General features: G+C 44.5%; 1 protein-coding gene across 10 annotated transcripts in view; it reads right to left on the minus strand.

The window, feature by feature from the left end:
- Positions 1-14,504, minus strand: part of SYNE3 (spectrin repeat containing nuclear envelope family member 3) — a 96,356-nt gene that overhangs the window by 13,135 nt on the left and 68,717 nt on the right. The gene's annotated exons all lie outside the window — the stretch shown is intronic.

Consider the following 14,504-nt stretch of genomic DNA (forward strand, 5'->3'; position numbering starts at 1 on the left):
AGACACAAACCAAATGGGGATGATGGATTTACTGAGCACATTAACAAGAAAAATAATGACAATAATTGGGGGAGGCGCGAGGGGCAGGGAGTAAAGACACCTAAAATATTTCCTAGAATCAGTGATAACGGAGGTGGAAAAGACCTTTTAGCCCATCTTTTCCAGTGCAGAACTGGTCCCCGTGATATATTCCTGCAGGTTCTGTACAGTTTGACTGATTCCAGTGATGACGCTTGAACCACTTCTCTTAGGTTATTCCCTGGGCTAACAGACCTCAGTACTAGGAATTATTTTCCTGAGAATTATTGCTTGGCTTCATTGGAGGAAGAAAACAACAATCCTGGGTCAGGTTTCTGATTACTGAGAAGAAAAAGTCTATTTTAGCAGCTAATATGTCACAGCAAAATGAAAGCTTTGCTTCCTGGGAGAAGCCAAACAGCCTTAGGCTTCGTCTTAGTAGAGGAGCTTGAGCTTCATATATTGTTTGTATTCATTATGGCCAGTTCTCTCAGAGATTTGATTTGGTTTGGTCTCCCAGTGCAGTCTGATCCTTGGGCCCTCTCTGTTTATTGCTGACCTTCCCCCTGGGTAGGGAAGGCAGGAGAAGGCTCCCGCATTATTACAGTCAATCCACTGCTTCTCATGCTTTGCCAGACAAATTTTATACTTCACGAGGTGCAACAGAATGACAAAGACAAGGGAGAAGCACAACAGATGGTGAAAGCTGGCTTTAACATGAAGTACCCCTTAAACTCACATTTGATGCTCAGTGATCATTATAATAGAGTTCCACGAAAGAAAGAGAAGAGCCAAATTCTGCTCCGTTACACTGGTGTAAATCAAGAATAATTCTATTGACCGCAATAGAATATTGAATAGAATAGTCAATTCTATTGACTGCAATAGAATATTGCTTTGGATATACACCAATGTTACAGACCAGAATTTGGGCCTGGGACTTCAGGAAATACTCATTAAAGTGGAGGGTTCACAGTGGCAGGATTCCTGGTGATTATTAAAGATCTCTCTCAGAAAAAAATGGTTAAAAAGTAGACAAATACTCGGATGAGGCAGTTTCTTCAGCAGGCATAGATTTACATTGGCAGCACAGTAATAATATTTAGCATCTACCCAATACCAGTCATTTACATGCTTTACAAATCTTAACTAATTAATTCTCATAACACACCTGTGAAGGGTACTATCCTCATTTCACAAATGAGGAAACAGAGAAGTTAAGTGACTTGCTCAAAGCCAGTGTCAGAGCTAGGATTAGAAATTCGAACTCCTGGCTCCCATTTATCTCAGATTACCAGGCAATACCTTCCTCCCACTGCATTACCAACAGACACTGCCCTTTGAAAACACCAGCAGAGAAGATAATGTCAACAGACTAGAATATTGTCACAGATGAATGGTCTGTATTAGAAATTGTGGAGATGTTTCTCCCCCTGGTAACTAAGCTCCTCAACCTCCTGGCGCTATAAATATAAGTGCTGGGGCATTTATAGAAATTGCCAAGGCACACAAGCAGACACAGTTTCAGAGCGAGATAATGATTCTGTAAAAATATTATTCTGTTACAGCTGGTTTATTTCTGCCGTATCAAATGACCGATGGAGATCTAGTTATTGGATCTGGCGGATGTTGAGGCAACAGAGTGACAGCTGTTTGTTCTACCCTTTCTGACTTGCTGCATTGCGACTGGGTTAAGGCCTGATCCAAATTCCACTGAAGTCCGTGAAAACTCCCAGCCCTTTGAGAATAGGTCAGGTGCTTCAGCTGCTTGTGTTCCTCTTTTGCTTTCAGTGAAGTACTAGAAAAAATTGGGAGTCTAAATGAAGGTGTTCCCTGATGGAACTTCACTGTGTACAGCTGGCATTTACACAGCAAATCAAAGCTTAGTGACCCTGGTAGCATTGCAGGAGCCATTTCTACATATGGATGTACTGTTCTTGACTATTGTGTCCAATGCACTAGACACAACTGGCTGTCCTTATAGGTTTTTCCTTTCTATTAGTCCTACAGGCCAAATCCTGAAGTCCTTAGTACGCTCTTAAATGAGAGTTTTGCCCAATTAAGGACTGAATAAAAACTGGGCCAGGGGGAGGGAATTCGTACCCTTATGTTGAATAGTCCCACTGATTACAAAGGGGTTAGTCAGAGAGTAATGTACTAATTACCATGAGTGCAGGTGGCAGCATCAAGTCCTGAGTGAAGCATTCAGGGTTCAGCTCTAGATTCTACAAAACAGGCTCTTCTTCAACATCACCACAGTCTCCTGGGAGCCATGTAAATCAATGGAATTTCACTAGGGATTTCTCTTTTCAGTAGTTATTCTCTATTCCTGTTTAATTCTCCATTGCCACCACAATAGCCTAGTGCAGCAATGTGGTAGAGACACTTGTTCTAGATTCCTGTCTTTCAGACTCCAGAGCCATGCAAAACCAGACCATGTTTATTACTATTTGCCAACAGTGGTAGTTTTGTTTGATGGAAGATTTGGGGCAGAATTATCCTTGCCTTGTGAAGACGAAGACTAAATCTTTCTCCCACTGTCAGAAAATAAGCACTTCTACCAGGAACAGGACGTGGAAGTACTATTCTCTCTGGCACAAGGTTTAATATCAGTATTATTAAAGGAGAGGTCCCTATAACAGGGAATAGCTCAGTGAGGGACGGACATTACAGATGAGATTTTCAAAAGCACCTGAGGGAGTTAATTGATTTTCAATATGACTTGTGCTCCTAACTCCCTTTGATGCTTTTGCAATTCCCATCAGATAACTCTCCAGAATTCAATATTGCCCTAGCGAATCTAAGGAAGTCCTGGATACTCTTAAGGCATCTGCTGGATGACAACAGAAATGGAGCTGAGCCACAAATGGAAAAGCCTACTGTCTCTGCACCCCCTCTCCTTATGTTTGGAGCTGTCTAATTGCCAAGCCAGCTGCTCTGCATGTGCCCTCCTAGTTATTTATTCCTGCTGGAGAGGGGGTGCAAAGATGCTAGGCTTTTCCATTTGTGGCTCAGCTCCACTTCTGTTGTCATCCAGCAGGTGCCTTAAGAGTATGCAGGACTTCCTTAGACTCCCTAGGGCATCCATGTTGCCAGTAAGTATAGTCTCTCTCTTGCCTGTGCCAGCTCCCCTAGGGAGGTGTAGAGGGGAGCAGGTTGCTCACTGAGGGCCAAACTCTGCTTGGCCTTCAGCAGGTGCTCAGCAGTGTTGGGAAGGGTGCATGGAGTCTTCCCCTCAACTTCCATGGACTGCCTGAATAATCCTGAAGGTGCACAAATGGGGCCAGGAGGGGGCAGAGTCAGGTCCCTACCACCCTCGCCAGCCTCAGGGATGGAGAGGGGTGTAGTACGGGATGCACTCCCACAGTGCATCCACAAACTCCAGGAGAAATGGCCTCTGAGGCAGGCTCCTCCATGCCCCCTCTGGTGTGGTGTGGCTCCACGCTCTGCTCAAGACAGAGCTATGGCTAATAGGCACGTTCTAGCCCTGACCGTCTGGAAGCCCAGCTGACAGAGCTCCGTACAATGCCTGCCAGCAGGAGTTGTGCCTTAGGGCTACAAGAAACACATGGACTCTACTCCCAAGCCTGGTCATTAATTCAATGCAAGGATAAGACACCATGGCTCTGTTTCCTCCTCTGTAAAACGGAATGGCCTTACCCACAGATGTGTCACAAGGCTTAAATACCGCTTGTCAAGTGCTTCAAGATCCACTACTAAAATCTGCAAAACAATACTGCCTTTCATGGCTCTGTGTATCTTACATATACTATTTTTCTGAGACTGCCTTATTTATAAGCAAAGACTTTATTTCACTGTGGCTTTTAGTAGAGTAAGATACCACTCAATGAGACTAACAGTAGCCAAATCTGGCATTACATGTACTCTGCAAAGAGGCACTTTCACACTGGGGAAAAACTTGAGGAAAGGAAAATGAATTTACTTTGCCTGCAGTTTCTAGCCTGTTTCCTTGCTGGGGTTGAAGAATAACTTTTTCCTACACAGCCCAGCTTCTCCATTTTGCCTGATCATATAGCAAGGTCATAAACTTGTATTTCACACACCAGTTTGTTTTTGCTCTTGTAGCTCGAAAGCCTGGTCTCTGTCTCTTTCACAGAAATTGGACCAATAAAAGATATGACCTCACCCACCTTGTCACTCTCATATCCTGGGACCAACATGGCTACAACAACACTGCAAAGAATATTTTACTACAGTTATCACTCTCCCTCTGACTTGGTTTTGATCATAATCCAGAATACAGGAGAATGTTTTGTTAATTTGTTCTAAGCTAAGAGATAGTAGCATCGTAAACCACAGCCTGTCCAGCTAATGGTACAGAACTTATCTGTGAGTTAATGACTTTGCTGCTACCTATATGTGCCAGGCATATCAGTCAAAAAAAAAGCACCTCCAGAGCTGCTGTACATATCAGAGGTCCTGTGGGAAAAAAACCATGTGATCATATAATTAAAGACTGTATCATAATGCACAGGGGGCTGAACTAAGATTACACACACAATATTAATTCTGGCATTTCTTACCTGTGAAATACTTGGCTTTGTAACTTTAATGTTCTTTTAAAATAGGTGGGTGGGGGCTGTGCATGCCCACGCAACATCTGTGGGGAATTTTGAAAGCTGCCCACTTCATAAGTAGACAGGCAAATCCCAGGGGTTTTAATTCCTCCGGTGCACTCAGAAGTACACAAAGTTGACTAGACTATCAGCCAGAGTCTTTGTACAAGGGTCAATTTAAAATCACAGCAAGAAACAAACCAGCAGTTTACACTTTAAGGCCTGGTCTACACTATGAGTTTATGTCGAATTTAGCAGCATTAAATTGAATAAACCCTACACCCGTCCACACAATGAAACCATTTTTTTCGACATAAAGGGCTCTTAAAACCGATTTCTGTACTCCTCCCCGATGAGGGGATTAGCGCTGAAATCGACATTGCCGTTTCCAATTAGGGTTAGTGTGGATGCCATTCGACGGTATTGGCCTCTGGGAGCTATCCCACAGTGCACCATTGTGACTGCTCTGGACAGCGCTCTGAACTTGGATGCACTGGCCAGGTGTACAGGAAAAGCCCTGGGAACTTTTGAATCTCATTTCCTGTTTGGCCAGGCGAGCTCATCAGCACAGGTGACCATGCAGTCCCAGAATTGAAAAAGAGCTCCAGCATGGACTGAACGGGAGGTATTGGATCTGATCGCTGTATGGGGAAACGAATCCATGCTATCAGAACTACATTCCAAAAGACGAAATGCCAAAACATTTCAAAAAATCTCCGAAGCCACGAGGGACAGAGGCTACAGCAGGGACGCAACACAGTGCCGCGTGAAACCTAAGGAGTTCAGACAAGCATACCAGAAAACCAAAGAATCAAACGGATGCTCCGGGACAGAGCCCCTGACATGCCACTTCTAAGCTGAGCTGCATACAATTCTAGGGCGGGGGGTGCCACCACTATCCCACCTCTGTCCGTGGACTCGGATGATGGGGTACTCTCCGCCATGCCTGAGGATTTTGCAGACGGGGAAGATTAGGAGGAGGAGGATGAGTTTGAGAAGAGCACACAGCACACCGTTCTCCCCGACAGCCAGGATCTTTTTATCACCCTGACTGAAATACCCTCCCAACTCAACCAAGCCGGAGAAGGGACCTCTGGTGAGTGTACCTTTTTAAATATAATACATGTTTTAAAAGCAAGCGTTTTTTAATTATTAATTAGCCCTGAGGACTTGGGATGCATTCGTGACCAGTACAGCTACTGGAAAAGTCTGTTAACGTGTCTGGGGATGGAGCGGAAATTCTCAAGGGACATTTCCATGAAGCTCTCCTGGAGGTACTCTAAAAGCCTTTGCAGAAGAATTCTGGGGAGAGCAGCCTTATTTTGTCCTCCATGGTAGGACACTTTACCACACGCCATGCTAGTAGCAAGTAATCTGGTATCATTACATGACAAAGCCTGGCAGCACATGGTCCCAGTGTTTGCTGGCATTCAAGCAACATCCGTTCTTTATCTCTCTGTGTTATCCTCAGAAGAGTGATATCATTCATGGTAACCTGGTTGAAATACGGGAATTTAATTAAGGGGACATTCAGAGGTGGCCGTTCCTACTGGGCTGTTTGCCTGTGGCTGAAAAGAAATCCTCCCTGCAGTTAGCCATGTGGTGGGGGGGGAGGGGGCATTGGCGCTGAGCTGTTCGCGTTTGGCTAGCAGGGATCTTCCCTGATACCAGCCATGCGGTGGGAGGAGGGGTAAAGCGATCATCCCAGAGAATTGGATGGGGGGCGGGGTTAGTTTGGTTTCTGCTGCTGCACGTTAACATGAAAACCGCAGCGCTAAATGGCCAACTCAACAGGCTTTGCTTGGTATGGGAAAGGAGGGCACTGCTGTTATGAAGGTTGCAGAAGCCAAAAGACTATGGCTTACCATGGCCACCTGCAAGTTGAATTCAGTTGCCCGGCCCTGCGTGTGTGATCTCTTAACACCAAAGGCACAGGCACTCAATATAAGATGCAAAATGTGATCTTGTACTTAAATCACATGTGCTATGTAATGTGAATCATGTTGTTCACTGTGAAAGAGTATAGCCATTGTTCTGTAAAATGTATCTTTTAAAATACTTCACTCCCTTTTTTTCCTCCCACAGCTGCAAATGTTTCAAGCCTCCTTCCTCCATCCCAAAGGCTATCTCAGATAAGGGGGCGAAAAAAACGCATTCACGATGAAATGTTCTCTGAGCTCATGCAGTTGTCTGGCACTGACAGAGCTCAGCAGAATGTGTGGAGGGACACAGTCGCACAGTACAGGAAATCAGCCCATGAACGTGAGGACAGGAGGGATGATTGAGATGAGAAGTGGCGGCAGGAAGAGCAGAGGAGGCAGGATGCAACGCTGGGGCTACAGCGGGATCAAACGGACATGCTCCGGCGTCTGGTGGAGGTTCAGGAACGGCAGCAGGATCACAGACTGCCGCTGCAGCCCCTGTTTAACTGCTCTCCCTCCTCCCCAAGTTTCATAGCCTCCTCACCCAGATGCCCAAGAATGCAGGGGAGTTGGGAGGGAGGCTCTGGGCACCCAACCACTCCACCCCAGTGGACAGCCCAAGCAACAGAAGGCTGGCATTCAACAAGTTTTGAAGTGGCCTTTTCCTTCCCTCCTCCCACACCCCACCCGGGCTACCTTGTGAGTTATCTCCCTATTTTTATAATCAATGAATAAAGAATATATGGTTTTTAAATTATAGTGACTTTATTTCCTTTGCAAGCAAGCTGTGATCGAAGTGGGCAGGGCGGGTGGTTTACAGGGAATTAGAGCCAACCAAGGGAGCGGGTTTTCATCAAGGAGAAACAAACAGAAGTGTCACATGGTACCCTGGCCAGTCATGAAACTGGTTTTCAAAGCTTCTCTGATTCTCAGTACTTCCTGCTGTGCTCCTCTAACCGCCCTGGTGTCTGGCTGCGCATATTCAGTGGCCAGGCGATTTGCCTCAACCTCCCATCCCACCATAAACGTCTCCCCCTTACTCTCACAGAGATTGTGAAGCACACAGCAAGCAGCAATAACAATGGGAATACTGGTTTCACTGAGGTCTGAGCGAGTCAGTAAACTGCGCCAGCGACCCTTTAAATGTCCAAATGCACACTCTACCACCATTCTGTGCTTGCTCAGCCTATAGTTGAACAGCTCCTGACTACTGTCCAGGGTACCTGTGTACGGCTTCATGAGCCAGGGCATTAAGGGGTAGGCTGGGTCCCCAAGGATAACTATAGGCATTTCAACATCCCCAACAGTTATTTTCTGGTCTGGAAAGTAAATCCCTTCCTGCAGCCGTTTAAACAGACCAGAGTTCCTGAAGACCTGAGCGTCATGAACCTTTCCCGGCCATCCCATGTTGACGTTGGTGAAACATCCCTTGTGATACACCAGTGCTTGCATCACCACTGAAAAGTACCCCTTGCGGTTTATGTATTGGCTGCTCTGGTGGTCTGGTCCCAAGATAGGGATATGCATTCCATCTATAGCCCCACCACAGTTAGGGAATCCCATTGCAGCAAACCATCTACTATAACCTGCACATTTCCCAGAGTCACTACCTTTGATAGCAGCAGCTCAATGATTGCATTGGCTACTTGCATCACAGCAACCCCCACAGTAGATTTGCCCACTCCAAATTGATTACCGACTGACTGGCAGCTGTCTGGCATTGCAAGCTTCCACAGGGCTATTGCCATTTGCTTCTCAACTGTGAGGGCTGCTCTCATTTTGGTATTCTTGCACTTCAGGGCAGGGGAAAGCAAGTCACAAAGTTCCATGAAAGTGCCCTTACGCATGCGAAAATTTTGGAGCCACTGGGAATCATCCCAATCCTGCAACACTATGTGGTCCCACCAGTCTGTGCTTGTTTCCCGGGCACAGAATCGGCGTTCCACGGCATGAGCCTGCCCCATCAACATCATGATCTCCAAATTGCCGGGGACCGTGGTTTTAGAGAAATCTGTGTCCATGTCCTCATCACTCTTGTCACCGCGCTGCCGTTGCCTCCTCACATGGTTTTTCAGGTTCTGGTTCTGCATAAACTGTACCATAACATGCGGGGTGTTTACAATGGTCATAACTGCTGCGGTGAGCTGAACGGGCTCCATGCTTGCCGTGCTATGGTGTCTGCTCAGGCAATCCAGGGAAAAGGGCGTGAAATGATTGTCTGCCATTGCTTTCACGGAGGGAGGGTTGACTGATGACATTTACCCATAACCACACGTGACAAATTTTTGGCCCCATCAGGCGTTGGGAGCTCAGCCCAGAATTCCAATGGGCAGCGGGGACTGTGGGAACTGTGGGATAGCTACCCACAGTGCACCACTCGGAATGTCGACTCTTGCCACGGTACTGTGGACGCACACCGCCGAATTAATGTACTTAGTGTGGACGCATGCGCTCGACTTTATCCAATCTGTTCCCAAAAATCGACTTCTGTAAAATCAGAATAATTTCGTAGTGTAGACATACCCTGAGTCTCAGAAGGCACATGGACGACATTTGAAAGTTTCCGCTGCAAAGTTGCTTAAAATTAAGTACGCTGCCAATATGTTACTGTGAAACGGATCGATTTACGACAGCCAGCTCTACTGATAGATATGTCACAACCTGCACTTAGGATAATAATGCCACAGGCAAAGTGGTGGCACTGGATCTGTTGGAGCAGCCTTCGACAATTCTTTATACACAAGGACCCTGGCCACAACTTTCTGGTTTATCCTTGTTCTGCTGAATAATCCCAAGCAGAATTATAGCTAAGGCTTCTAAACAAGATAATATGTATTTAAACTGGTCCTATTCAAACAAGTGCATTGAGAACCCTACCAGAGTCAAAGGTGGATGGCAGTCCTTATACAAATATAAAAAAGGTGTTTAAAGGTGCCAAAAACTGACTTTATTCTGCCTCTAGCCACCACAACTCCCTCCGGCTTCCTGCATTTACGGGGTGATTACAATATTCCTTCATAAAAGAATGCTAAAATTTCCTTTACCAGAACAGTTCATTGGAAGTATCTTTCTTGCAAAGAAAATGAACATCACACCTTCATTCAGAACTAATTGGAAGCTTCTTGGCATCCTCAGCAGAAAGATGATACAAGATATCACTTTGGACTCACTGGACATGGAAACTAAGATACCTTCTTACTCCTAGGATGGTGTCTCACCTTACAGACCCAGGATGGGGCAGTGTATGCAGCTTGCACTGCTGCTGCCAGTGCTGGTTTGTCATGTGGATAAATAGGAGATTCCACTTTCTGGGCACGTACTGTAACCAGTGCTAGATCTCCAAACACTGGGATAGATTCACTCCCCAGAAGATCCCTTAGCAGCAGAATAAGGATGCAGTAGTAAGGCAGTTCAATAGTGAGTGAAGCTGCCTGGCCCAGCCTCCCACTACGGGAGGAGGCAAAGCCAGGTTGATTCAGCCTTTTTCCTGGAACGTCTGCTGATGGGGCTCCTATAAAGTCTCAGCGAAACTGAACGCTGCCCTCCCTTATGCAGCCCTGGCCTGCACAGTCAGCCCAGAAAGCAGGGATTCTACACTTATGTCCCTGGAGGGGTGAATCTATGTCACTGTTTTAAATGGTAAGAAGTCCATTTTGCTGTGAAACATGCACACTTGCGGCATGTATTGTTGTTTGATTCCTAAACGTACAGGCTGGCCTGGGTGCACAAGAAATGAACAAAAACCACTTAGGCAAATTCTCCTTGGGAAGAAAATGTTCATGGTTGGAGCAAAGATGGGCTCCAGCCACAAATCTAAGATCCAGATCTGAACTACTCCAAAGATCTGGTGTATTTGGCCTTGAAGTTTTGGTTCAAGGGGAAAGAGTTCTGTTACTTAGGAGGAAAGATTTCCTCAGTGTTCATAAAATATGCATTAAACTGGGAAAAATATGTCGCCTTAATGCACTTTTTAAAAAGCATTTTCCATTTTACCAAGCATGTTATTTTACAGCAGACTTCAAATGACCAAACACCTGCCATGAGTCTGACCACCAAAGACATAAAATCTATGATGCATTTTTAACAGGACACTATATATATATATGCTGTGTTACTGTAAATGGATTTTGTTTTCTGTATACTTCTCGTCATATCTTAAGTTCAGTCTGTGTTATTACTGTTTTCTCCGAGACAAGGAGTGAGTGCTATCGCTTTATCCACAGTTTCCTGGATGGCTGCATTAATTTGATTGACTCAAGATCTATGGTGACTTCTAAAGAAGATTAAATTACACATTCCCTCTTGCCCATGTGCCGCTTGAGATTACATCCAGCAATTTCTCAAAGAGAAGCAATTAGGTGACTACAAATTTAATAAACCCTAATTATTTTGTTTGTACAAACAATAAAGCCAAAATTATTTGTGCAGCAAGGAACTGTAATTACTTTGAAAAAAAAAATCGAACAGTGCTACCTAACCTCAGAAATAACAAGTTTTGGATTTCCTGTTTATTCTAAAAATGCTCATGGAATATTTTCAGTTGGCTGGGAGCCAACCTTTGAAGGTAACATTTATCATCATTATTGTTTAGTATTTGCTCTATAATGTCCCAATGTGCTAGGTAAACTACAGACACAAATACACACATGTTACCCCATCACAGGCACCTGCCAAAAACTCACAGCCGCTGATACAATTTCCTGCAAATGCTTTTTGGGTTTTTTTTGGTTCGTCTATAAGATATCACTCTTAAAGAGATCATTATCCCACAGTGTTCATCCTGGGGGAAGGTCTAGCAAGGGGCATGTCCTCAGTAGACAAGAAGAATGAGAGAGGGAGTGAGTAGAAAGAAGCACATTAATATAAATGGAAGAAAGAAAAGGAATACTTGTGGCACCTTAGAGACTAACCAATTTATTTGCACATAAGCTTATAAATTGGTTCGTCTCTAAGGTGCCACAAGTACTCCGTTTCTTTTTGCGAACACAGACTAACACGGCTGCTACTCTGAAACCTGTCATAAATGGAAGAGGCTCTGACAACATTCAGCCATGCAGCGAGGCAATGGAATGGAAGCAGAACGACATGGAATGAGACTGGCAGCATCTGTGCCCTTCTATCCCCCACCCCAAACTATTAAAACACGGAAGAGGAAATGAGAATCACCAGGAAAAACACGTCACGGAAGCAAAAGATCAAATCAGCACCTGACATCGTGCCCCTGCTGCTGCTTCTATAAGGCTCCACATGGAAGAGGGATGGCACAAATCATCCAAGATGAAATTCACCCCCTGAGCAGAGGATCAGCACATGGCCTAGACACCATTCAAGTCCCCCAAACCGGGGTCTGCTCCTACTGCACATATGCTGAGGGGAGTGGATTTTACAAGTTATGAGGTGATTCAGCCCTTTCCCATGAGTGGTACACTATTTCAGGTACAAGTTAATTAACATAGGGCATTATTAGTCATTCACCCAGAGAATTTTCATTTGCTGCAGTTTTGAAGGGATGCAACCGACATAAAACGTATATTTAAAAATCCTTCACTCAGCTACTAACAACATCATAGATTATTTAACCTGAATTTTAAAAAACTACTACAAATATTTTAAAACTCTCATTTGCACCTCCCCATTTATGCTTTTTGTCCTTCTCCCAGCTCAGATAGCACTGAGACCAGACTGGTCAATGTCACTTTCTAATTCTCATGAGTTAGGACCCATGCTGTTATGCCAGGGGATGTTTAACTCATAGATGTATTTCTAGTCATAATGGACCCAATTCTGCTTTCAGTGGCAGCAATATGAATCTGGGATAACTCCATTGAGGTCCATGGACCATCACTGGTGTACACTGGCAGGTATAAACGACAGCAGCATCTGGATCATTAGCATTTCTAAATCACCTGGCACCTAGAACTGCCTGACAATGTTCTTTTAGGTGGAAAGGGAACTATTGTATTCTCGCCCACAACGTGTTCTCATTTCATCCGATGAAGTGAGCTGTAGCTCACGAAAGCTTATGCTCAAATAAATTGGTTAGTCGCTAAGGTGCCACAAGTACTCCTTTTCTTTTTTCATTCTTCTTCTGAATTTCTTTGTCTCTCCCCCTTTGCACTGGGTAGTTGTTCAGAGGTCAGGGAAGGGCTTCAGTACTCCTTGGCACAGATGACTTGCCTAGTGTGGGCCTAACTGATACTAACCGGCCAATATTTCATGCAGGTATCATCGGAAATGACCTGTGTATCTGCACATGGCTCAAGAGGATGAGAGAGACTGAGTACCAGCCAACATTAAGGTGCTGTGCTGAAGTCAAGGATGGAATCTCACTGCTCAATGGAGATACAACAGAGCCACAAGCATTTTCCGCTACACGCAACTCTGACCAAGAGAGCCATATTAAAAAAAAAAGTCCTTGATCGATTTTTTGAATTTTCCCTTTAGGGTCATTACCAAGGAAAAGTAGTTTTACTCAATGTCTGACAGCTTCTACAGCAGGAATTAAGATGACACATTGTTTTCCTAGTCTGATCAGGAACTTAAGGGAAGATTCTTGCCACTTGAGCTATCATGCTGAAAAAACATCCAGTGATCTTGCTATTTGGTTCACTACACCCAATGCCTAGTGCTGAGCTGCAGGTGCAATAACGTAAAGGCTTTGGGGGTTACCATGAGGGTTCAAGATTGGCCAGAATTATTCAAGAGAGGTGTGGGTATCACAATGCACATACTAGTACTTCACCAGGATAAGAACTGGGTAGGGCTTTACCGCATCTTTGGTACACCTGGGGAATAGCCTTGCTGCATTGGGAAGCCTTGGCATGGGGAGGACTCAGGGATGACAAGATGAGGTGTGCATAACAAGGGGACTTAATGCCAGGTGTGAGTGTTTAGCATCCCTTAACAGGAGTGAGATGTTGTTCTCAGGGGGAGAGATCAAGAGTTATTTGTGTGGTGATATAATCACAAAACTCATTATCCATTCATTTAACTTTGTATTGTGTAAATAAAGTCTCAATCTATACAATCTAATAACATGGCAGATGAGATGATGTAAAGTGGGAGCCAACTTTATGAACCAAGCAAATGCTGGTAGAGATAAAGGGCTTGATTCAATCCCATTAAGGGAAATGGAAAGACTCAAGATCAGGCTCCAAAAGAAGAACTGTTCCTGAACTTTAATCAAAAGCTGGTGTTTTCTTCTTTTCTTTCAAGCCTATCCCTTTTTGTCTTTTCTACTGTCTCTGCTCTTTGTTGTTTCAGCCTTTTATGTGAGTCCCAAGAGAAATTCCTTCACAGAATGCTGCACAGAATCAGGGCTTAGTCTAATAGCATTAGGCATATTACCTTACTTTACCTACAATTCTTCACTTGAAGGGACATGGACTGGATGAGCTAAATTAAAATTTCAAAATGTGAATTAGGAACCTGTAACACACTGTACCCCACAGTAGCACCCAGTAACCCCCATATACATCATTCCTATATGGGTGTGTTGTTTCATACAAAGCATGCCATGTAAGATATCTGCTGAGACCCATTGTTCTGTCAAAATATGTATATTGTTAGTGTGTATGAAGTTATGAGATTCTGTTAGATGGTTGTTATTGAAATATGTTGTGAGTTTGGGAGTCGCCCACTGATAGTTCTCCAGTAACAACAAAGGAGGTGACCAATACCCAGGCCAGCCTTAAACAACCATTAATCAGCAGGGGACTTGTAAGCAAGGGATTTACAATTCTGTACAAGGTTGTGCAAGCACTAGACAATGTGATTCATTTACACAAAACTACACCGGGGGAATACTCAATTCTGGGACTCCGCAAAGCCCACCAGGCTAGTGTTGACTTCCAATGAGATTTAGGCTCCTAAGGGCTAGATCTACAAAGGAGACTTAGGCTCAGCATTGCAATGCATAACATTTAGGCATCCCACTCCCTATTGGAATCCACAGCACCAAGTTAGGTGCCCAGACTCCCCATATAAT

The sequence above is a fragment of the Lepidochelys kempii genome, chromosome 6 (assembly GCF_965140285.1).
Source record: "Lepidochelys kempii isolate rLepKem1 chromosome 6, rLepKem1.hap1, whole genome shotgun sequence".
NCBI classification, from domain to species: Eukaryota; Metazoa; Chordata; order Testudines; family Cheloniidae; genus Lepidochelys; species Lepidochelys kempii.